General features: G+C 34.0%; 1 protein-coding gene across 1 annotated transcript in view; it reads right to left on the reverse strand.

Moving 5' to 3' along the window:
- DKK2 (dickkopf WNT signaling pathway inhibitor 2) overlaps nt 1-24126 on the reverse strand; it is a 108110-nt gene that overhangs the window by 82816 nt on the left and 1168 nt on the right. The window lies entirely within an intron of this gene.

Here is a 24126-nt window from a genome sequence, read left to right on the forward strand (position 1 = left end):
TATTAATTCATTAAAAACTCATAGATATTAATATAAATCATATATTTTAATTAAAAATATTTTTCAAGAATGAAAGTAAAATGAAGCATGATGGCATTGTTTTACATTTTAAAAAATCTCTTTAATGTCTCACTTAATAGAAGACAGCTGGATACTGTTATCTGCTTCTGCATTCAGTCTCTTGCAATGTGAATTTTTTTGGTGGATGTTTTGATCTGACTTCACACAGATATGTAGTTTGAAAGGGGAGGAGTATTTTAATAGCTTTTTCTTATAACTGTGAATAGTCTTCTTTGATAACTACAACAAAACTTGACAGATGGTAGTTTCTTAAAGCTTAGTTGCAATATGGAATCTGAAACCATATTAATGAACATCATATACTCTGTGACAATCAAACTCTTTGGGTCTACTTTGCACTGTGATTTTGTAATATCGTTCATTGTTCATTTAGAAAATGTGGGTTCATAGAATTCTGCAGACCTAGAAAGCTCAAAGCTTATCATGGCAGCAAATATTATGAGTTGATTTTCCTGAAGTGGCAGATTCATTTTGTTCATTTCTGAAAAAATACTTGCTAAATACTTCGGTATAATTAACCATAGCTTGTTTGTCAGTCATTCTTTTTAGGTAAAATATAGTGAAAAACTGCTGTCAGTCCAGCTCACAGCTCAAGTATTTCACAATCATATTTTGGTATGCAGCAAAAGCAAAAGTGTTTTATACATACTCCACATTCGTCATACAAAATATCTGAAATACGTGTATTCGAGAGTCAACATGTAATAAAATAACATTTGCTGTTTCATCATGGACATTCTTAAGGGAAATTGGCATATATCTTTGTCTGAGTGTGTGTGTGCGTTTGTGTGTGTATGTGTATGATTTTATTTTGAGTGTGTTGATAAAGAACACAACATGCAGTTTGTTGCCACCAGTTTGATTTCTGCTAAGGCATCAACAATTTTACCCACCATGTTTTGCACCATCAATACAAATGTTAATACAGTGAGAAAAAGCAAACAGTACCTTAGTATTATTAATGAAAAGAGTTTTGACCTTTTAGACTTCTCAAAAGAGTCCTGACCAAACTTGAAGAATCACTGGCATAAGGCAATTTTTTATTTCAATATATTAGTAAAAGTAAATTTCTATTTTGCTCCTAAAGAGTAGCAGTGCCTCCTCCATTATCTTTATAACTAGAAGTCACTAACTAGATATAACTTGTCATTTAAATAACAAAAATCATTTTAATCACACTCTCCGTGTATTACAAGCAAAATTTATCCAAAGCTAAAGTCCTGAGAGATCTCATATCCCATGTACGTAATATTGCTGAAGAAAAAGTTTAAACACAGATATTTAAGAAATTTAAACCTGTTTAATTACAGCTTAAGACCCATCACTTACTTTATAAGTAAGAAGGCTAAGAAGCAAATAGATTAAAGAATATTCACAGTAGAACAATTCAGCAACAGTTTTTTGTAAATATGACTAAAATAAATTTCATCAGTATTTATTTGTGTTGAGGCTTTATGATTCTTTATTCTTCTCATTCATTAAAAACAATTTCATCTTTCTCCAATTTCCTAGGAAGTCACAGCAATAGGATGGAGATATGTTTTGCAGAAGGGATGGTTTCTGGGAGCCATGAATGCTTTTCTAAAAGAAAAGTGTGTCTAAGTTATGTAGAAAGCACTCAAAATAGGATATTTTCAAAGACGGTGAGTAACAGAAGAATATACTAGTTCACATATGAAGTTAATATTCCAGAAGGTGGGGAAGTGCGAGAGTGAGAAAGGGTTTTGTCATTGTTCTCGAAGGAAACTTGTAAAAGCTTTAACTGCATTCTCTAAGGTCCAAGTTCTCCTTTTATAAAACTTCCTCTAATACTATTTATCATGATATTGCAACTTATGCCTTCTGTAAAATACTTACAAAATAACACTTTTCAGAAGATGTACTCAGAGATATCTACCTCTCCCTTGAGTCATCTGCAGGTATCTTACCTGAATGGAAGATCCCCAAGTTAGACAAAGATTCTCAGATCTTTCTTTTATATTATCTCTTAATATATTTTATATCTTTTTCGATATTTTAAGTATATTTTGTAAATGCAAAATATATTTAAACATCTTTAGATTATCAAACACAAGAGTGAACCCACCATTCAACCCAAGAACTATAACACTATCAATACTTTGCATCTATTTAGTGTACCTCCCCTATCCCAACTCCTTGACTCCCTCCAAAATTACCACTATCCTTCATATTATTTATCTTTTCTTTGGTTGTTTGGGTAACTTGTTTAGAAAAGTAGAAATAGAGGAGACGATCCTAAAACTTGTATAGAACCACAAAGGATCCTGAGTAGACAAAGCACTCTTGAGCAAAAAGAACAAAGCTGTAGCCATCATAATATTAATGCTTGACTTCAAAATACATTACAAAGTTATAGTAAACAAAACAGCATAGTACTGGCATAAAAACAGACTTATAAACCAATGGAACAAAATAGACAACGCAGAAATAAATCTACACATTTACAACCACTTAATTTTCAGTAAATGTACCAAGAACACACATTAGGGAAAGGGCAGTCTCTTTAATAAATGGTGCTGGGAGAACTGGATATACACATGTAAAATAATGAAATTAGACTATCTATCACATATATAAAAATCAACTTAAAATGGATTAGCTACTTAATTCAGTTACACCTGAAACTATAAAACTACCAGGAAAAAATGAAGGAGAAATGTTTTATGACACTGGTCTGGGCAATAAATTTTTAGATAGGTCCTCAAAAGCACAGGCAACAAAAGCAAAAATGGGATTGCTTCGAACTAAAAAGCTTCCACTCAGAAAAAGAAACAATGGGGAGAGCGGAAAGGAAATCTACAAAATGGGATAAAATATGTTCGAACTATGCATCTGACAAGGGGTTGGTATTTAGAATATGTAAGGAACTCAAACCACTCACTAGCAAAAAACAAATAATCTCATTTAAAAATGGGGAAAAGACCTTAATAGACATTTTTGAAAAGAATAGATATTATATGACAAAATGCTAAACATCAGTAATCATCAGAGAAATGCAGAGAATGGCTACTATCAAAAAGACAAAATAACAAATACCGGCAAGGATGTGAAGAAAGCAGAACTCATACGCTGTTGGTGGGAATGAAAATTAATGCAGCAATTGTAACAAACAGTATGGAGTTCCCTCAAAATTAGCAATAGAACTATGGCATGATACAGCAATTCCGTTTCTGAGTACATATCCAAAAGAACTGAAATCCACATGTCAAAGAGATATCTGCACTCACATGTTTATTGTAGCATGATTTGCAGCAGTCAAGAGATGGAATCAACCTAAAAGTCCACCAACAGATGAATGAATAAAGAAAATGTAGCATATATACACAATAGAATACTATTGAACTATATAAAGGATGAAATCCTGTCATTTGCAGCAACATAGATAAACCTGAAGGACATTATATTAAGTAAAATAAGCCATGCAAAGAAAGACAAATACTGCATTATTTCAATCATATATAGGATATAAAAAAGTTGATCTCATAGAATTATAGACTACAATAGTGTTTACCGGAGACTAGGGAGGGAGGGGAGCAGGGAGAGAGGAGGGGAGCAAGAAGAGAGATGGGGAGGGGCTGGCCATGGGGTACAAAGTTACAGTTAGATAGAAAGAACATGTTATGGTGTTCTATTACATAGAAAATAAACTATAGCTAATAACAATGTACAGTATATTTCAGGATAGCTAGAAAAGAAGATTTGAAAGTTATCACCAGAAATAAATGATAAAAGTTTGAGGTGATGGATATGCTAAATGCTCTGATTTGATCATTTCACAATGTTCACATGTATTGAAACATCACATTGTACCTCATAAACATGTACAGTTATGTCTCAATTAGTCAATTATAAATGAAATTAAAAATAGGTTCTACACACACACACACAAACACACACACACAGAGTCTTATCTCTATCAATAGCCATTGTATTTCAAATCTTCATTCATGTTTATTTCTAACTGTACATTATTTATTTATTCACCAGTGTTAACTCCCTGGTGTTAATCTACCCTAATTTATATATACATTATCTTGATGATGAGCATTTGGATTGTTTCTTGTCTTTTGATATGACAAGCAGTGGTTCTGTGGTCCATTTTACACATATCTTCTTGTGCACATGCTCAAATATTTCTGTGGGTTATATTCTTAAAAGTAGAATTTCAAGATCATGATATATATGAATATCCAGAATTATAAGATATTGCCAAGTGATTGCCATAATTACACCCCCATGAACCATATGTTAAAGTTTCACATAGGTACCTATACACTTGGTATTGTTAATATTCTTAAGTTTTGATAATCGAATGTCATAAAAGGGAAGATCAGTATCTTAATTTGCATTCTCTTTGCTACTAATAAGATCGAGGCCCTATACAAATACTTATTAGCCATTATTTTGCTTTTCTGTCAAGTGCCTCTTCATGTATTTTACCCATTTTTATTGGATTATTTATCTCTCTGGTAACTCCTTATTGATATATAGGATTTTGTATATATTCTAAACAGGAATCTTTAGACATACGAGATTTAGGTTGACTACAGGTACTACATACATCTCCCAATTAGTGCCCTGTTTTCTATTTTCTTCATGGTACATTGGATAAACTAGTATTCTTACTTTTAAAACAGTAATCCATTGGAAATTAATTTTTGTATGTAGTAACATAGTGTTCAAATACCACTTTTTCCCACATTGTTACCCAATGTTTTCCAGCATCACTTTTTAAATAGTTCCTTCTTCCCTCAATGGTCTATGTCTCAATCTATATCTAGGTTCTCTAATCTGTTTTGTTGGTTAATTTGTGAATATTACAGTGTTAGTTAAATAATTGTACTTTTCATCTCTCTTAATACATGAATACTCATTTCTGTTATTGGGTCACAGAATGACCTGAAATTTAGGCAAAAGCAGATGCCTTTATTTGCTAAAACAAAATACAATTTCCCTCACTTGTCTATGTACCACCCTGATAGATAAAGAATATTGGTAATAGGAGTGAAAATTAAAAGAGAAAATTTTAATACTTACGATAAAAATTGGAACATATGATAAAGGGGGTGGTAACATTGTCAAAACACCTCTTGTGTGGTATAATTTTTCTTAACCTTAAGCAACAAAGAAGGCCTGCTCTTCCAAAGAGTCAAATTAGAGCAAAGTTATTTGAAAGTCTGAGTCTGAGGGGAGCTAAGTCATCATCTTACCTGAACAGCATTAGAGATCATCATGGAAAATCTAAAAAGCCATTCTCCTTGTTTGCTTAGCATTCACTGTTTGCTATATGGGTACCATAACATAGAAAAAAATCTTTTAAAAAATTAAAGACCTGAAGAAAACACAGTTAATTTGTGGAAAATAAAAGTTTTCTACTTTTATAGAGCATGTTTAACAAATGCTACTTGGTAATTTTCCCTGCCCTGACACTGAAAGACTTGATTATTTAATTGGTTTCTAGAATACCAATTCTTTTTAATGTTCTAAATGTAGACAGATAAAAGCAAACCCTAAACTACAAAATAAAGATGTTTCTCACATTTGTATAAGAGCTATTTTCTTAGAAAGGTCTCCTCTGTCCTGTGTATATCCTATTCAGCCTAATTTAAATTCCTAAATTATTTTTTGGTGAGCAACTTTTATTCTAGTTTTTAATTTGTTTTTCCAGTTTTTAGCTATTATTCTGTAAGGTACTATCATACTTCTATAGAGATGCTTTTTTGGATCTAAGGATGTGTTTTGAAGACAAAGCTAAGGGGCTTTCTTAATGATCTGAATATGAGTATAAGGGAAAGAGAAAAGTTATGGATGAATCCAAGGCTTTTGGTTGAGCAACTGGAAAACTAACCATCAATTGAGATGGAGAAAACCATGGGTGCAGCAGGTTTGGGAAAGGGAAAAGATGGGATTTGGACATGCTGAATATGAAATATCTAGTAGTGGAAATGTTAAGTAGGCACTTAAATATATTAATACGTAGTTCAAGAGAGTCATTTTGTCTAGAGATATAAATATAAGAGTCATTGACATACAGTGTTTTTTAAAGCCAGAAGACGATTAAGTCACAAAAGGAGTGACTGGAGATGGTGAGGACGAAATTTCATACTCATACCAGTCCCCATGTTAAAGAAATGAAATTAGTTTGTCATAATTCATTCTGAATAAACCTATGTTGTTTCTTAGGTGTCTCTATTTCCCTAAGTATTTAACTTTATAATCCATTCTATAATGTAGTCCAGAATCAATAACAAGCTCACCATTCTACTAGAACAAACCTTCCCTCTTTGAAAATCAGAATATCTCTTCAATATATGATTCAGTTTAGATTAATGGCAAAGGTTGAAGTTATCTAAATCCCATCTGGATAATAACTTTTTCGTTTCCTCTTGAGCTTAGCAATTATAGCTGTTTAAAGGCAGAGCCCATTGATTTTTTAGGGCACACTTGAGTGAAGATGAGTGGGTTTTACGAATTGAGACAATTCTAAAAATTGTGTTTTTGTTAGAGAGAGAGAGAATCAGAGACAAAGTAATGACACAATATAAAGCTCTAAACTGTGATACAATCTACTTTCCTCATTCATTTCCACTATATTTTTTCCTATTTAGCCATGCTTATTATAAGCAGTTGTTAGAAGCAGCTGTTACTAAGATGGAAAGGAATGGAAAAGTTCTTAAATATTGCTTTCTTAAAAAAAAAAAAAAAAGCTTCAAAACATCTGGGCTTTGCACTGAGAAATATTTTTGGTGAGACTGAAATGATTATATAAAAGATTATGCAGAAGGAACAGCAATGATATTTCTTCTTTATTGCCTATATTTTTGAAATCTCCTTTTACTTTTACAGTAGTTTTGTCAAATGCTATGAAAAGTTTAATAAATTTGCCAGTTTTTCTCATTTTTAAATGCTGGCAGACTACTTAACTTTGGAATGTGGTTGCTCAATATTTACCAACGATTGAAAAAACACCCATTTCAGTACAAATTTTTAGCTTTGTTTGTTTGATTACTCCAGCATTTTTCCCACCGAGGGATGTTCCCACCCTTCTTAGAAGTACACAAAATTCTGAGAGGTGAAGGGGGGAAACATGAATGACAATACGCAATATAAAAGAGGAAATCAAAACCAAAAAGTTGGCTCAGACTCTTAGAACACACCATACACCCTCAATCTGAGCTCAATCTGAGTCAGAGGGTTATGTTATCACCTTAGCTGGAGCTGTTTTTGTTAGGTCAGTATATCTGTTGTCACTAGAAAATAGCATAGCCAAGTCATCCTTCCCAATGGAGGAGAGTGTGGTGTCAGAATTTCAAGAAGGTCCAAATCAGAACACCTGTGTGCCAGACCGGCCCAGCTGTACATGTGGGCTGGCCAGAGCTGCAGAACGTCATCTGCTCAGCACATGAAATGCCAGTCTCTTTGCTTAAGATGGGTTTGAAGGATTAGATTCTTAAAACAGAAAGCTCAGAACTCGGTTGTAACATCCCTAGCCTTTCTCGTATTTTAAAATAAACAATTTTAGGAAAAGGGGATTAAAGGCTCATATCTGAGAGATGACAAGTAGGGTATATTGCTAGCTCCAGAAGAATTGCCTCAGAAATTCTTCTTTAGTCGGCCCTTGGCTTTTCATTCTGGTGACGAATGAAGTATGACTATAATTCCAGGTGTTAAACATGTGCACATTCCAAAAATGTTCTATGGGTTGCTCGGTTTATGACAATCAGATCAACAAGGGAATATCTCTCTTTCCTAGCCCTTCTAAAACATGATGCAATATTTGACCCATACCCTGTCCTGATCATTGAAAATCTGGTCAAAGGAAACACAGTGAACACTACGAACTCTATTGAATAATTAGTATTAACTGCCTATCTTTTTTCCTACTAAAACTGGCATCTAAAAAAGTATAAACTAACACTTTTGCAATTTGGGGACCTCAATTTCCTGCAAACTATCTTTAAGTCCTTGTTTTGCGATCTGCCACCTTTCAATAACTACTAGTAGTTATCGGGTATTTAAAATGTTATTTTTTGTTGGCGGTGGTTTTTAGCTGTTTTTGTTTATTTGTTTTTTGCTTTGAAGAGAGATTTACAACCTCGTCCGCTTGAATATTATGGTCATTTTGGATTTTCTCCTCAGAGATGAGAAGATAAGAACTTCAACAATGTTTCCAGAGTTTATGGGCACAGCTGTATAGAGATGTTAACCTCCTAAAACAAAACAAAATAGAACTCCAACTTGGGAAAAAACCAATCTCATTCACTTTTAAAAAAACAAAACCAAAAAAACAAAATTCAAGTGGTCTTCTCACTTAACGAGACAACACTGTCTTATATTAAAATTTTAATCAAATAATTCTGAGTTTGAAACTGAGTCACATGGGAGCACAGATACCAAATACTGAGCTTGCCCAAAATCTAAATGGTCGCTTTTTTGGCATCATCCTTCCTGCTTGATTACGTCCTTCAAAGATTTAGTGATTACTCTGCACATAACAGAAGCTTACAGGCTTTAGGGAAGGTTAAGTGAGGCAACATAAAATTCCTGGTATAAAGTAAGTGCTCCACAAATGTTAGCTGTCACTATCTTCCAGAAAAAAGGATGTATTTCTCAAATATCTAGTCACACTAATGCTGTGTGTAGCATATTGCTAGGAATATACTAGAGTAGTATACTGATGCCAGACTGCATCATTTAACGTCGGACTGCATTATACATGGATAAGCAATGACTACGATTTGGAAGTTGGTCTATTTATCCTAATTGATTTTGTTCATCATTGTGTTAAAAGCAGCAGTCAGTTATGTTCTTCCTTTCCTTTCCATGCACCAAAACTACAGAATATCACTCCCTCAATATCTTACATTAAGTCTCACTATGATGATTACTATTGAAACTTCACTGAGTGTAAAATTCTTAATTCCAATAGCATGGATTTGTCATGAATTATGTGTTCACTGCCTTGGCTTTGTTTTCCAAAGATATTTGAAACAGTCCTTGAATATCCACAACATCTTGGTTCCACCATTAGAGCATCTTCTTTGTTAGTGTCTGACTCTCCCAGAGTGGACATTTAAAAAAAAAATAGTGGTGAGGTTGAGCTACACTATTCTTTATTGATTTCTGCTAAAAACCAGAGTTATATTTTTAGGTCTTAATTTTATAAGGTTCAGGCCATCAAATATAGTTTCCTTTTTGTGTTGAAAGCTTTTATTTTCTAATGAGAAAATTCATAGTACACACTTCAATTCAATTTGTAGTCTATCACTGGGATGGCTGTGGCAGAAGACCTGAGTATTGGCCACTTACGATTTTAACAATGAGAATTTTTAAAAAGACCAAAAATGTTACAATGCATTGCAGATGCTGTGGCCAGGACCCACTTGGAAATGTAATTTCAAGAGGATTTTTCTTGTTAAAAAGCCATTTCCTCCTGAAAAGTGTTGGGAAGATAGCAGCAGGGCAAATAGGCAAACAAGAAAATTTACAAGGATTTCCAAAGAGTACTGTGGAAGCATTGTATTAATTTGAACAACTGTAAGAACGTTTTTATGGGTTAAGAAGTTTAGTCTTTCCTCTTAATTTTAATGGGATGGGTTTGCACTTTTTTAAAAATAACTTTTTAAAATTAAAAACAAATTTATTGCAAATTGACAATTTAGAATTCTGTAAATCTATGGGTACAAGTAATATTACAATTATTAAATACAATGTAGAATAATTAAATCAAGCCATGAACAGAAAGACAAATAATGCATGTTTTCACTTATATGTGGAATCTAAAACAATTGAACTCATTTTAAAAATAATTTTTGACAGGTTTTGTGTGTGTGTGTGTGTCTCTGTGCACACATTTTAACTAAGTTGCACATGAAGTAACGTGTGCCACCAGACTGGACCCTGGGGAATTGCATTGAGTATGATTTGTGCCTGCCTCCTCTTTCAGAAAATGGATGGGTTTGGGGTGGAGAACATACCACTGACCTACGTTCGTTAACTGCTTCTGGAACACCATGATTCTTTTGGAAATAATAAGCATATTACATGAATTTTGACCATGTTCTTCTAATGGAGAAGACCAGATTATAAAATAATATTCCATTATATTTTAAATTTTAAGACTTTCTAAACCCAACTGAGGGTTTTCCACCTTAAAGCAATTGACATTGAAAGGTTTACGGTTATAATCACAATGCTGAATCCTTGACTCAGAATGCTTGTTAGAGCTTGAAAAAATTACTTGGAGAAACAACACATTTATTTGACATTCTTACCTTCTATGGGGTACTTTGTTCACGGAAACAACAAAAAGCCACTCAGAGCCAAGTATTTTGAATGTGGTGTGTGAATCAATATGTATAATGTTTTTATGGCCCTAAAGTCATGGCCTAAAATAAACAAACATGTAAACTACTTCTAAAATTAATTTCAAAACAAAGGTCTACAGAACAATAGCAAAGGAATGAATTCTCTGTGGTGACTAATATGGAAAATAATGTTTGAGCATGCTTGACTGCAAAATCTATGACAGTATTTTGAACTTGTGTCTTTATTTATCAAACGTCTTAATTTGATATATTTCAGCACATTTTCTGTTGCTCTGCCCAACCTGCAGTAAGTTCTTGTCCACTTTACTGACATCTCTCCACCAATCAATGCTGAGTTCACCGCCAATTCCTACACTCCAACTTAGTTATTTCTCCCCACAATTCTACTTTCCTATGAGCCTGCCTCTTCTCACTAATATTTCTTATGTGCTTTGAAAATTACAAAGTTAGAATCAGACCTTCTCAGGGAACAGTGAGGCATTTACAAAGGCAAAAAAATCAAACTTTAATTTCTCCTACAATATTTGTGGGGGAAAAAAACAGACATCAATTCTTTATAATTTCAGCATAATGCCCAGTACAATCAGACCTTTTTCTGACTGTTTATGGAGGTAGCTTGCTTGTACCTACAAGTCAGTCTGACTGTCTGCCCAAAGAGCCAGTGTATAGTCTGTGAAGAATTACTAAAATCCCTTGATTACATTTTCTGTTAATGAGGAAAAGTTTTTGAGTGGACATTGATATCCAGTTTATTTTATTCATTTGCTTCACTTCTAGCAAAAAGCAGAATGTTTCCATCCTTAACTGAAGTTAACTAGATAACTAAGAGATACAATACACATGTTCACCCTTAGAAATCTTTATAAAAAAGAAAAACTCATCAAGGTGTCCAATTATAAAACTGTATTAGAAATAGAATCATGAACTAGACAATTTCTGGGAGCCTCTTTCAACCTTAAAATTTCAACTAGATGCTTCAAATGCATTACGTTTGTTTTTATTGCTACATATACCTTGTCCTAAATGTTTGTTGACTGTGATCATAGCATCTAATACACTTAAGAAGTAAGCAATTAGCAAGTTGACTGACTTACCTGAAGAATTTGAATCACATCTGAATTTTGAAATATACCAATAGAAGGTCTGTAGCTGGTTTCTATGGCCTCTAACTTATATGAGACAGCCTAGCACGGTGATTAAGTAGGTTAAGTGTACAGACTTTAGAAAGACTGCTGGGCCTTAAATCCCAGCTCTGCCACTCATGAGCTGTGTAGCTTGAGGAACACAGTAGAGAGAAATAAGATAATTGATGATATTGTGTGCCATGTTGAGGAGTTCATGTTCTAGAAATGGACATAGATGGACATGTTCATGTTCTAGAAATGGACATAGATGGAGAATAGACTGATCAGATTTTTACATTAGAAAGCTCACTTTAGAAGTAGTGTAGATAATGTTTCAGAGAGTAGGAAACATTTATAATATTGTAGTAATCTATTGAGAAAAAACAATGGTCTGAATCAAGGCAATGAAAAATTGGGATAGCAATAAATCAGTAAAAAAGGATTACTATTAGGGAAGAAGTAGAATCCTATAAATTACAGTATAATTGCTTCGGAGGAGGGATAGAAAGCAGGAAGCCTAGATTGTTTCTAACTTGGTCAAATGGTTGGGTAGCGACGCTAATTACCTTTCTATGGAATACAAGAGGGGAAGCAAGTTTAAGAGAAATAAATATTGCTTTTAGTTTTGGAACATGTTCAATTTGAGTTGCCTGTCAGATGTCCAAGTAGATGTAACTCCTGGGAAGGTGGATATATAGAACTTTTCCTGAGAATCTAATCATATAATTGATAGCTTATAATCCTTGGCCTTATTTTTGCCACAATAGTCTCCCTCTTTGCAATTTTTCCATAGAGTATAATCTTCAACTTTTCTTCATGTTATTAAAGAGTAATAATCATGTTTATATAATTCATTACTTTTGCTCACATATTAAGTAAACTGGAAGTCAAAGATTACACTCAGAGCTCGATAAAATTAAGAATATTCATTTATTTTGGAAAACAATTTTAGCTTATAAAAACAAAAGCATCACGGTGAAAAGACATGGAAGAATCTTAAATATATACTATGAAGTGAAAGAAGCCAATCAGAAATGGCTACATATGATATGATTACAACTGCATGACATCCTGAATGAGACAAAACTAGATACAGTACAAAGATCAATGAATATCAGGCATTAGAGAGGAGGAATGGGTAAATAGGTGGAACACAGAGGATTTTTAGGACAGTGAAACTATTCTTTATGATACTGTAGTGATGAATAAATGTCATTATACATTTGTCAAAACCTATAGAATGCACAATGCAAAGAGTATGGGTTCTATTAATAATAGTGTATCGACATTGACGCATCAGTTGTAACAAATTTACCACACTAATGCAAACTACAAATCATAGTGGAAGCTAGGGAAAGGAGGAGGTAAGGGACTTGATGGAAACTACTACACTTTTGGTCAAACTATTTTTCGAAACTAAAACTACTCTAAAAAACCAATGAAACCTATTAACAATAATTTAAAAACAATCACACTAGTTCTCTGAACACAAATTTTACCCTTATATTATTATATGTATATTTATTATGTTACCACTCTGAGATTCCTGCACATATGATATGAATAAATGGACCTATTACATTGGTTGACGCTTGTGTAACAATATAATAATGTATTTTCAACAGCTTTGAAAAACACTCACTTTCTTCTTTAAAAAGTTTTTGACAAAATATATTTCCTTTGTCCTAATCTATGTGATTTTGCACCAATACAACCTGGCTTTACAATTGCTTATTTCTCTGAACTTTGTCTATTCTGAAGCCTGTAACCTATAATGTGTCCAAAATACGACCCTAAAACTTAGTTTCAGAACCTTAAAAATATACTGATATCTATTATTGAGACTCTTATCAAGCCTTTCAAGGTGTTTTGAAAATATGTAAATAGTAGCACATGCCAGGCATGACAGAAAAAAATAAATGCATACGTCTCTTCTTGAATAGACAGGATATGCTAACAGCAAGCAAGAAAGCTGTTTGCAGCCTGCCTGCAAGAACAAAAAACTAAGTTCTTACTAGAAGTATCAAAGTATGACTACTGATACTAGTTGTTAAAATAAATCCAAGAAAATCAAAACAAATAGACAAAAGGAAAAGAGCAAACAAAAAAACTTCTACTTTCAATCTCTCCACCCATATTTTTAAAAAGTAATCAATCAAAACAGAAACTAAATTCATGATTCCAAAATTATAAATTATTCTCTGGTTGAATCTAACTGCTTAATTCAGATTTACCCTTCATAAATTCAGGGTGGAATGGTTTTAAATTTCTTTTTTGTAACATAACCTCTAATGATGTTGAGGCAAATAAGTAGTGTTTTATGCTTTGCAAAGAGATGGAGAAAGGACTTACTATTATGATAACCATTTTACTAATTAAAAAAACTAAGGCTTAAAGGTGTTAGGCAACTTCTTTGAGGTCCTGCATATTTTTAAAAAATAGGCTAACGAGGTTTTCTTCTAAATTGATATCCAGCACGCTTTCAGGCTCACCTGCTGTCCCATGCAGAAATCATAACCACTTTCAACAGTAATGTTCTTCGAAATTAAAGTGTGATAGTGCACAAGGCATATACCCAGAGGGAACATGGGTAACAGACACAGATTAATCATGTTTGAAACATCAGAGTATCAAATGTTTCATAGTTATGGCTCACTTACCCCTGAAGTGGAGAGAGAGGAAGAGATTAAGCATATCCCCAGGCAAAGAGGCCCATCCCTCTAAGTCAGAGGTCCGCATGAAGTTGAAGAAGGGAAACTGGGAGAGGACTGGGAAGGTGGATACTTCTCTACATGAAGCTCAGGCTGCTTCCAGCATCCCTCACTGGAGCTGATTCAGAGGCAGTGTCTTCCTGAAACACTGCTGATCTCCAAGCACAATGCCCCAAGTTCTCTGCGCAGGAAGCGCAGTAATCTAATGGGTCGGTGGTATTCAAATCAATTCAATGAATAATGATTTACGTTAAAAAAAAATTGTTTTAAGATAGAATAATAGAATAGCACACAGCAGAAGAGAAGGACTAAAATTGAAAAGTCATACTGCATTACCTACTATAAGAGAGTTTATTTTTGAAACTTTTTTTAGGAGTGTGAGTGGAGAAGGGAGGATACAGAATCACAGTGTAAAATATATTTCTTTCTCAGTCAGAAAAGTTTAAAAGCCATTGGCCTCTATCCTAATTGGCACTTTGACAAAGGACAAGCACCCTGCATTCTTAGCAGCCCCACCACCACTTTTGTCCCTTCTGTTGTGTGCTCCTGCCATTGCTGTGCAGACTTTCCAGCCAGGCTTCTTGCTAACCATGTCTTTAAAGTATCAGGACTGAAAAAGTGAGCAACAATACAGTCAATGCCACTTCCTTTCATTACCTTTGTTTAAAACTGATTGACACAGCTGTCATCGTGACACTGTAAACTTTGATAATACATTTTGACCTACACAAATTTAGAGCTGAAAAAGAGTCTGCGTATAATTTATCTCCCACTAGGTAGTTAATCAACTCAAGGCAACTGAATGTAATTCTTTCACAGAGATTTCTTATTCAATATTTAACAGAAAGTATTTCTTCTGATTATTTGAAATGTTTATATTAGAAGTCAGAGGATGCAAGTCCAGTGAGAATTTCTTTGTCACAGGCATTGATTATAGTACATTGGGCAGATCATGAAACATCTCTTAATCAGATTTCCTCGTGTGTAAAACAAGCAAGTCAAATTAGGCAGTTCCCAATGTGTTACCCAGTTCTGTGTCCTGCTTTAGTCTGTCGTATAAGTTCTTGAAACTTTTAGATAATAAAAGTTTCTTTTGGTCCTTTCTATAAAACTCTCTATCTTTAATGATAATACTTAAGCACATTCGGAGAATCCTCTTATTTGGTTATTAAAATATTCAAACATTTTAAAAGATTCTTATCAGGTTGAAAGTAAATGTTAAGAAGGTTGTTCACACTGAAAATTAATAAAATATTATTTATGAAAAGTAAATAGCAAAAAAACTCTAGTACATAGTTCAATATATGAAGATAAATATATGCTGTTTAAAATATTTGTGCATATTATATTAACATTTTATGAGCTTAAGTCATAGTTACTTGCACATTTTAATCAGACATGAGTTTCTTTAACAAGTCCATCACAGAGAAAAAAAATGGAAGTCTACTTAAACTCCAAATACTCAATAACTTAAACTCCAAATACTCAAGTAGGGTTAAAGAAACAAAAAGCACTTTTTTTGGTAAGAACCTACATAGCATTCTTTCGTCACCCATGAGTGATGAAATAGACCAGAGCACAGAACGAATTTTCAGCAATCAGACTTGAGTGTTATAGCTTTAATTAATGTACAGGCTTTTTTGATAACTTTGTTTTGTCATTTAATCATGTCAGAAATCATGAAGACTTGGTTGCCCGACTGCAGACAATATGAGGTTAACAAAAAAAGGCGTAATTTTTGTTATCAAGGGTTTTTATGTTGTGGTTACTGTTATTTCTGGCAGGATTTCCAAAACAGTTGAGCAAGAAATGGGGCCTAAAATTTTATAAAGCTAAAAGTAGACAGCTGCATATGTGGCAGGTGATTCCAAAAAGGAAAATAATGTCAGTAAAGAAGAGAAAGTGGAACAGAAAGAAAAGAGAACTGTTGAGCGAGCTGGAGGAAATGCTCACATTTCTAGGTAGATAATTATAGAGAAATAAGTGAAGAAAATAAAGAGGAATGAACCAGAGAAGAAAACAGAAATAGCATAATAGTAAACATGCAAAAAATAAATTTGGCATAAGGACTAGACAATAGACTGCCGAGAGTACGGAGCATGGTTAGTGGGGATAAAAGACTCTGGATTTCAGAAGACTAACACAATACCTGTTGCTCCAAATTTCAAAGGGTTGAGAGGAAATAGAATGTGAAAACCATTATTTGAATGTGGTTGTAATTTCAGGTGATTTTAAATGATAATTATTCCCTCTGCCTCTCATTTGGATGAAGATTTTTTAGTCCATTATCAGATAGAAACATTTACTGGCAGTTTGTTTCCAATATGTTAAATGAAATTTATCACATGCTTCCATGAAATGTATTTCACTCTTGATTTAACATTACTAAAATATTTCAATTTACCTAAATCACACACAAAAATCTCAAAATTAAAAAAAAAAAAAGAAAATGATATGGAAACAATGAATTCCCAGTTTCCGAGTCCTCTTGGAAGAGACAGCTGACACTCAACAAAGGTTGTCAGCCTTCCAAAATCCTAGCAAGCTGTCTTGGCCAATACACTATGTAGAAAGTGTCAAGAATCTTGCCAGTGCAGGGGTTATCTTACTTTGGAAAATATCAAATGAATACTGTTAGAAGCAGACTAACATGATGGTCAATTATTTTGGTTCTTGTGGTTGAACAACTAATATTGTCTTGTTTATGACCTCCACCTACTATGATTGTATTTTTAACATCTGGGGTACCCTAGTTTCCATGCTCTTTCCACAATTCCACTAATTACTTAATTATTTGCCAGTGTGCTTATGTTCTACAAGACAATATTGACTTATCATCTCTCTTAATGTAAACATTAAATAGTAGAAATGTCACATCATGTGTATGTGTATGTTTATTTTGTCTTGTTTTGCTTTATAATTCTTAGCCTCAGAGTAATTGAGTTCATTTTTTTCTTTCTTGTACCTCTGCCCAACTTGGTGGGGAAGATTAAGAGGCCACTTCTTATTTGGTGCACGAGCATTTGACTTTACTTATTTCTGTAATGGCAGTGGTAATAATGACATCAGCACAATAACTAAGTGCATTTTCTTATTCTTCAACGTTTTCTTTATATATATCATCTCATGTGATCCTCACCATTGCCCAGTAAGTTAAGCATTATTACTCTTATGGTTGTTGTTGTTATTGTTATCCCTATTTTGTGGGTATACCGAAAAAAGGAAAGACTAGAGAGATTAACTGGCTTTTCCAAACACATTAAACTAATCAGTGGTGAGTGGAATTTAAAACCTGTTTGAAATTGTAGTGCTGTGATGCTGACACAGATCATCTGATTATCAGAACTGCAGCTAGAAGGGGTCAAAGGTAAGGAAAAAGCAAAAGCAATACAAGACTCTAAATTTAGAGAATTTGCCCCGTCTGATCAGGATGTAGGACATGTCAGCCAAACAAACAAAGCCATTGCAGAGAAGCCATTGGCAAAGCCTGTGCTTCCCTATCACATAGTGACATTCAGATTCAGGAAGATGAGGACAGGGGAGTTTGTTGCTGGGTATGAAGGAAGAAGAGAGAAATAAGCTTTATGCAACAGAATCTACTTTCTACTTGGGGTGACACTATCATTTTATACTTTAATGGGAAAGAGTAGAAGAAAGGTAGGTTTATGTGGGAAGGCAGGGAGGGAAGTAGAGGCAGAGATGAAAATAATGTATTGCTATGGTGCCTGCCTTAGCATCCACGAAGTACTAACACACTTTAGACTTCTCAGAGTAGCAGCTGGGAGCAACAGGGAATTTGGATTTTGTTGTGACTTTTAATTAAATTGGAGTTATACCCATGTCACTCAAGTATAGAGAGGGAAGAGTAAGTGTTCATGTTCTCTCCTAAATTCAGAATAAACAGCATATTGTAGCAGCATAAGTAGGTGGTTTAATATATGGGTTCTAATATTAGATTGCTTAGGTTTGAACTTTAGCTTTCTCCATTTACAGAGGTGTGACTTGTACACATTGTATAACCTCTCTGTGTCTCAGGAATGTCTTTATTATTTATTAAATGTTTCGTCATTTATAAAAATAAGAATGATACTACGATTTGCTTCAAAGGGTTGGCTAGAGGATCAAAAGAGTTAATGCAATTGAGGATTTAGTTTCGCCTGGCACAGAGTGAATAATCAATTAATGGTACCCCTTATTATAATTTATTGTGTGCCATAAGTTCTTGCAAGCTAGTTTAAGGAAATAATATACCTGACGATCACTCACTTCTTCTATTTCCCTGAAGAAAGAACAATCTTATTCCAGATGATAAAGTATAACATGAAGATCTAATATCTCCTGGGAGAGGTTTGGTCAGATCTACCACTTTAATAAGTCATTTTCCCTAATTGTGATATTTTTATTTGTTTTGTCATTTAATGTACTTATTCACTCATTGATTTGTTAAAATTGTAGATTTTTTCTTTTTTGCTTTAGATTGTTTTGTTTTAAATTAGATACTGCAAAGTATTTAAAAGGATATCTGATGTCCATTTGTCCCTTTTGAGTCTGTGGAAAAAGATAAGTAACATTTTTTAAAAATTTACTACTTTTGTATTTTTGCTAATTTTATTTCTGAATTTATTATTTAAAGCACATAGAGAAATCTAAACTATTATTGAGATTCCCAAAATATAATCTGTTGTACAGATTCAGGGGTTGTGGAATACATGTTAGAGTAGCAATTTTGTTGTTAGTGATACATAAACTAATTACTTCTGTTAAAAAAATTAAACAGGATATTGAAATCTTTCTGCCTTAAAGTTTTCTTTGATTCAATTTGCCATTACAAAGAAAAGAACCTACCAAATGTTATATTGATTGACTTCTTTAAAAGAATGCTTTATGTTTGTCCTAACATAACAATTAGAGAAAAATATGATATTCTGCTCTAGTTCCTGTCAAGAGTGGATAGAGAAGGAAGAGAAAATTGACTTTTGCTTACCTCAAATAGTAATACTAAATTTTTCTTATGCATTCTGTATTAAATCTTTCTGTGCATTCTTAAGGCGATGCTACATAATGCAAAATGTCTATCAATTATGATTAGCCTTACTTCCTTTTGATTTATGCTTCTGGATTGTTAAAAAAGTACTCAGTAACAGGCTCAGGCAGACACAAATATCACATAAACCATTTGAACAATCAGATACATTGCTAAAAACAGGTTTATCTCCTTGTTATAAATGAGCACAAGTGACTAGAGGCGTAAGGAAGTAAAGCAACTCCAGCAGGCCATCAGAAAGTCACAGGCAGAAATAAGATTGTAATTGATTTTGCTGTTAACTCAATACTAAAGAATAAACAGTCATTAGTGACTAGTCTAAAATGGCAAATATGTTTACTATTATAAATTTCTTCTAAAATGTAACCGACTATTTTAACGTACATTTAAAGCAATTTTGTAAGGAAATGAAGAAGAGTCAATATTTTCGTAGATCAGAATATACTAGCTAGAGTTCTATGACATTGCCTTACCTAATCTTAAAATTATAAGTTTCAAAATATCTTGGAAAGGAGAAGAGGGTGCAAACATTTGTATTGGATAAGAATATTCAAGAAGATTATGACAGGGTCAGAGTCACAGCTGGAGTAAGTTTGAGCAACTTTGTCCTCTTGTGCTCTCTAGTCTAACACAAAAATAAAATGATGGATGTTCATATTAGATTATCATTAAAATACTTTTCTTGCTATTCATGAGCTAACTTTCCACTTGTATCAACTATCAATTTTCTATAATTCGTGGTGAGAAGAAAGGAACATTAATATGGATTATTTCAAATTCCTTTATTTAAAAAAATTTAATCATAAAAATGATTTGCTTTCCTGATTATGTTTAGTGTTAGTCAATGTCCAGAGAGGCTATCAGATTATTTACTCTTAAGCAGGAGAAAGTTGGGCTGAGTTTAGAAAAAAAGTCATGGATAATTTCAGAAAGCGAAGAGATCGCTTACCGAAAATAGAGTGTGTAGTTTATTTCAGTGAGTACTTTCATGAATGTTTGTGCATACAGATACAGCATACTTTCATTAAAGAAAATGCAATCTACAAATATTAGTGCTCTTCAGTCAACTCGTTCAAGCTTCTCTTTCAATGAATTTCAATTCTTTTCTCACACATAACTTCATCCAAACCACTGTCCTTGAAGTGTCCAAGTCATATTAGAAAAGCATAGAATCTGAATTTATGTTAAACCATAGCTTCTTTTTAGAAACACATACCAGAAAGCTCATCTACATGTAAAATATAACTATAATTATCACTATTCTAGTCACTTTTAAAAGAATTGCAAAATGCTACTGCATTGCATTCAAATTAAATTCATCTGCCCGTCTCAAAAAGACAAAAAAAGAAGAATAAAAGAAGCAATTGCAAACACAAATCCAAAGGTTTTTCATTCACACAGAAAAATATGTGAATTGCAAAGCTTGATTTTTTTAGTAGTTTGGGTTTTTAAAATTTGTTTTGAAGGTGGCCCATAAAAGTCAACACCTCAAACTTCAGAGATAGTATCGAGAAATGGCATACTTCATCAAAATATATTTATTCACATGATGTTGAAGATTTTGTTTGAAATTCCTTTTAATTTAGAACATCTGAAACAGTCTCCTTAGAAACTGGCATATATATTAAAATGCATAAATATTTGTATATTATGTAAATATATTAGTAACAGTCCTGAAACTTAATTTAGCCTGTATACAAATATAGTACATACATGCAGTACTTATTAGCAATAGCTGCAATTGAAAAGGCAAATTAAAACATTGATGCAAATAATTCAGCAGTTCATTTTTTGCCAATTCTGTATCAATCTTCTGAATACTGTCACTCTCAATTTCCTATGTCAGTTTCCTTTACAACTCATACGGTGTCTTTGAAAGCAAACCTAAACTGAGAAATGTAACACCTCTGGAGGACAGCGGATTTTCTCTCTCTAAATCTTTTCTAAAATTCAAAGGCACATTTTCCAGAAGTGATATTACAAATAATCCATCTTGCCTTTGGAACAAGTAGAATTCCTGTAAATAAGAATATTTATCTTTACATGAAATCAGGCAACTTTCAATAAAACTTTAGAGCTCATGTAAGTCTCTTTTTCACTTTTGTGGATTAATGAATTTTCTAAATTTATTCCAGAATTTCTTCTGCAGTGGCAAAATTTAATTCTCTATCCTGAAAAATTAAAATAGGCTATTTTCAATTTCCATTTAAGAGAAAGAACACCGAGGACTAAGTTTCCAATCTGCCTACTTGAAGCTGCATCCTAGAGCTTCTTCCTCCTGTATCCCTGAAGGAAATATATTACAACATCATTTGTCAAGTATAAAGGGAGTTGGGGGAAATCAAACTTATTAGGTTTTAGGATGATACTATATGGTTAGCTAATTAGATTAGTTGACACTTTAATTCCAATATTTTCAATCATATTTTACTATTGTGATGCCTAAAACTGTAGCTCAGCTACATTTCTATTCTAGAGTTTTTCTCTACAAAAGGAAATGACATCTTCCCTGTAATAGCTTTTCTAATTTCCATTTCATTTATGAAAATAATAATACTAAGAATGTTGGTAACCACATAACTATAGAATAAAAAAGATAAAGAGACTCATAAGTATCCAAAGAATTATTCTTTTTACTTCAAAGAGAAAATGTTTTACTATTTGTTTCTTCATAACAGTACATACTTTAGATCATTCATTAAACAGGAATATACAAAATAAAATTTTCCCATTTGCCAGCTATCCTCCTGCTATTCAACCCAGTATTTTATTTTGTTTTACCTTTATCTTGAATATGTTAGCACTTTTTTCACAAGCTTAATGTCAAATTTTAACAATCTAGGATTCCAGTTCAGTAAATATAATAAAAGATATTCCATAGAACTGGTATGTTATGAAAGGCATATCAGAAATTCAACCCATTTGTGAAATAAATAAATAAATAAATAAATAAATAAATAAATAAATTCTCAATGTAAGGCGATGTAAGTAGACTTCCAAACTCTTTAAGAAGCATAATTAAGTAGCTATTTGGAGAGGGAACCACATAAAAACATATTTTATACCGATTTATATACAGATACAGTATCAAAACATAAAGAAGAAGCTAGGTGGTGGGATGCATCCCTCAGTCTCCCCTGGGTAACGCTATGGCTAATGAAAAGACGCGTGTAACTGATCTTCTGACAGAGGAACATCAGGTGTGTGGGCCCAATTGTGGGACAGAAACAAAAAGCACTTTACAAAAATTCCCAGAAAATACATAGATTAGAATGGAAAGGAACCTCAATACTATTGGTCCTTCCCTGTGTCCTTGGGAGAACTACACATTAAGCTTTCTTCAACTGGGAACATGAAATTTGAAGTCAGTAGCATTAGAGAAGTCATAATTTGGATTGAGAGCACCCATTCTTTCTAATCCCTGTTTCATCTTACGACACACTTCTAAGACACGGTTAGGTCCATTGCTATTGATAATCCTAGGGTGTCTCCCAGGAGAGGAAAAACGAATGAAAGGGTCACATAAGCGTGTAGGCATGTGCACGTGTGTGAGCATGTGCAACGGTTATGTTTGTGTATACGCATATGTACTTTCTTATTTTTCCTGAGACCTTAAAAAAGAAATCTGATTGCTGATTTTGTAATTCCTTGAAAGGATAGCTGAAAAGGTAGACATTTCAAAGCTCTGGGAAGAGTTCTGGAACTGCAAAACTAGCAAAACTACAAAATTGTCCCCATGAGAGGGCAGTAGGGGGCCAAGCCCGGGCCTGAGTTTTGTCTCTCTGTCCATCCCAGACTGGCTTGGCCCTCTCTGTCAACCTTCACCCTGCTGGCTGCGCTGTGGACAGGGGCAGCGGAGCACACCGATAGCGCGCAGAACCGCAGCATCAGTCGGCTCCAAGGAATCTCAGATCTTTGGGGCGTGGGCCGCCGCCAGGGGTTGACACTTATGCTGTGCGAGGTGCGTGTGCCATTGGCAAACTGGCTTTCTCAGTTTTGGCTTCCCACAAAAGGAGCGGAAGGGGGAGCTGTCGTGATTCCCAGTGCCCACAGAGCCCCCTCTCCTGGCCACTGCGCGCCAGCCACAGCTGGTACCGAGTGTGCTCGCTAGTCTCTGTGCGTGTCTATTTGTATAACTATTTGCAAATGGCTTTCAATCTATCTGTCTGTGTGACAGAGACAGGCGCCTGCGGAAAGTTCCCTCTCTCAAAAACGCCTTCAATGTTCTGCTCTATCGCTGGCGCCTACGACGCTGTCATTGCCATCTCATCATTTTTGCTTCCTTCCGGGTGATTTATGTACAATTATGCGTGAGTGAGAAATGCGTGTCTACTGGAGTTGTTTTGTCTGTGACCTTACTTCTTTGAAGAGAGAAAGTGATTGGGAGGGAAGGAGAACCTGAAAAGGACTAATTCCCCCTCCGGAGTGTAAAATATAATGGTTAAACGCCCAATATCTCAATGTCTAGACTGAAATCCCGCTCTGCCACTTATACTAGCTGTGTGCCTTGGGCAAATCGTTAATCAATCCGTGCCTCAATTACTTCATTAGCAGAATAGGAAAGCAACAGCATTTAGCTCACAAAGTTGTGAAGATTAAATGAGTGAATATGTAAAACGCTTAGAACTGTGCCTGGCACGTTAACAGGTGCTATAGGTTAAATGCTATCAACATCTTCATCAGTTGATCACAGTGTTAAATGGAAGGACCATCCTGACCACTTTCTCCACAGGAAAGCACTAACTAGATCTTGATACGTGCCCACGCCCCAATGCAAAGGTGAGACCGAATCCTAACCCGTTCACTCCGTGCAGTGC

This window comes from Theropithecus gelada, chromosome 5, assembly GCF_003255815.1.
Source record: "Theropithecus gelada isolate Dixy chromosome 5, Tgel_1.0, whole genome shotgun sequence".
NCBI lineage: Eukaryota > Metazoa > Chordata > Mammalia > Primates > Cercopithecidae > Theropithecus > Theropithecus gelada.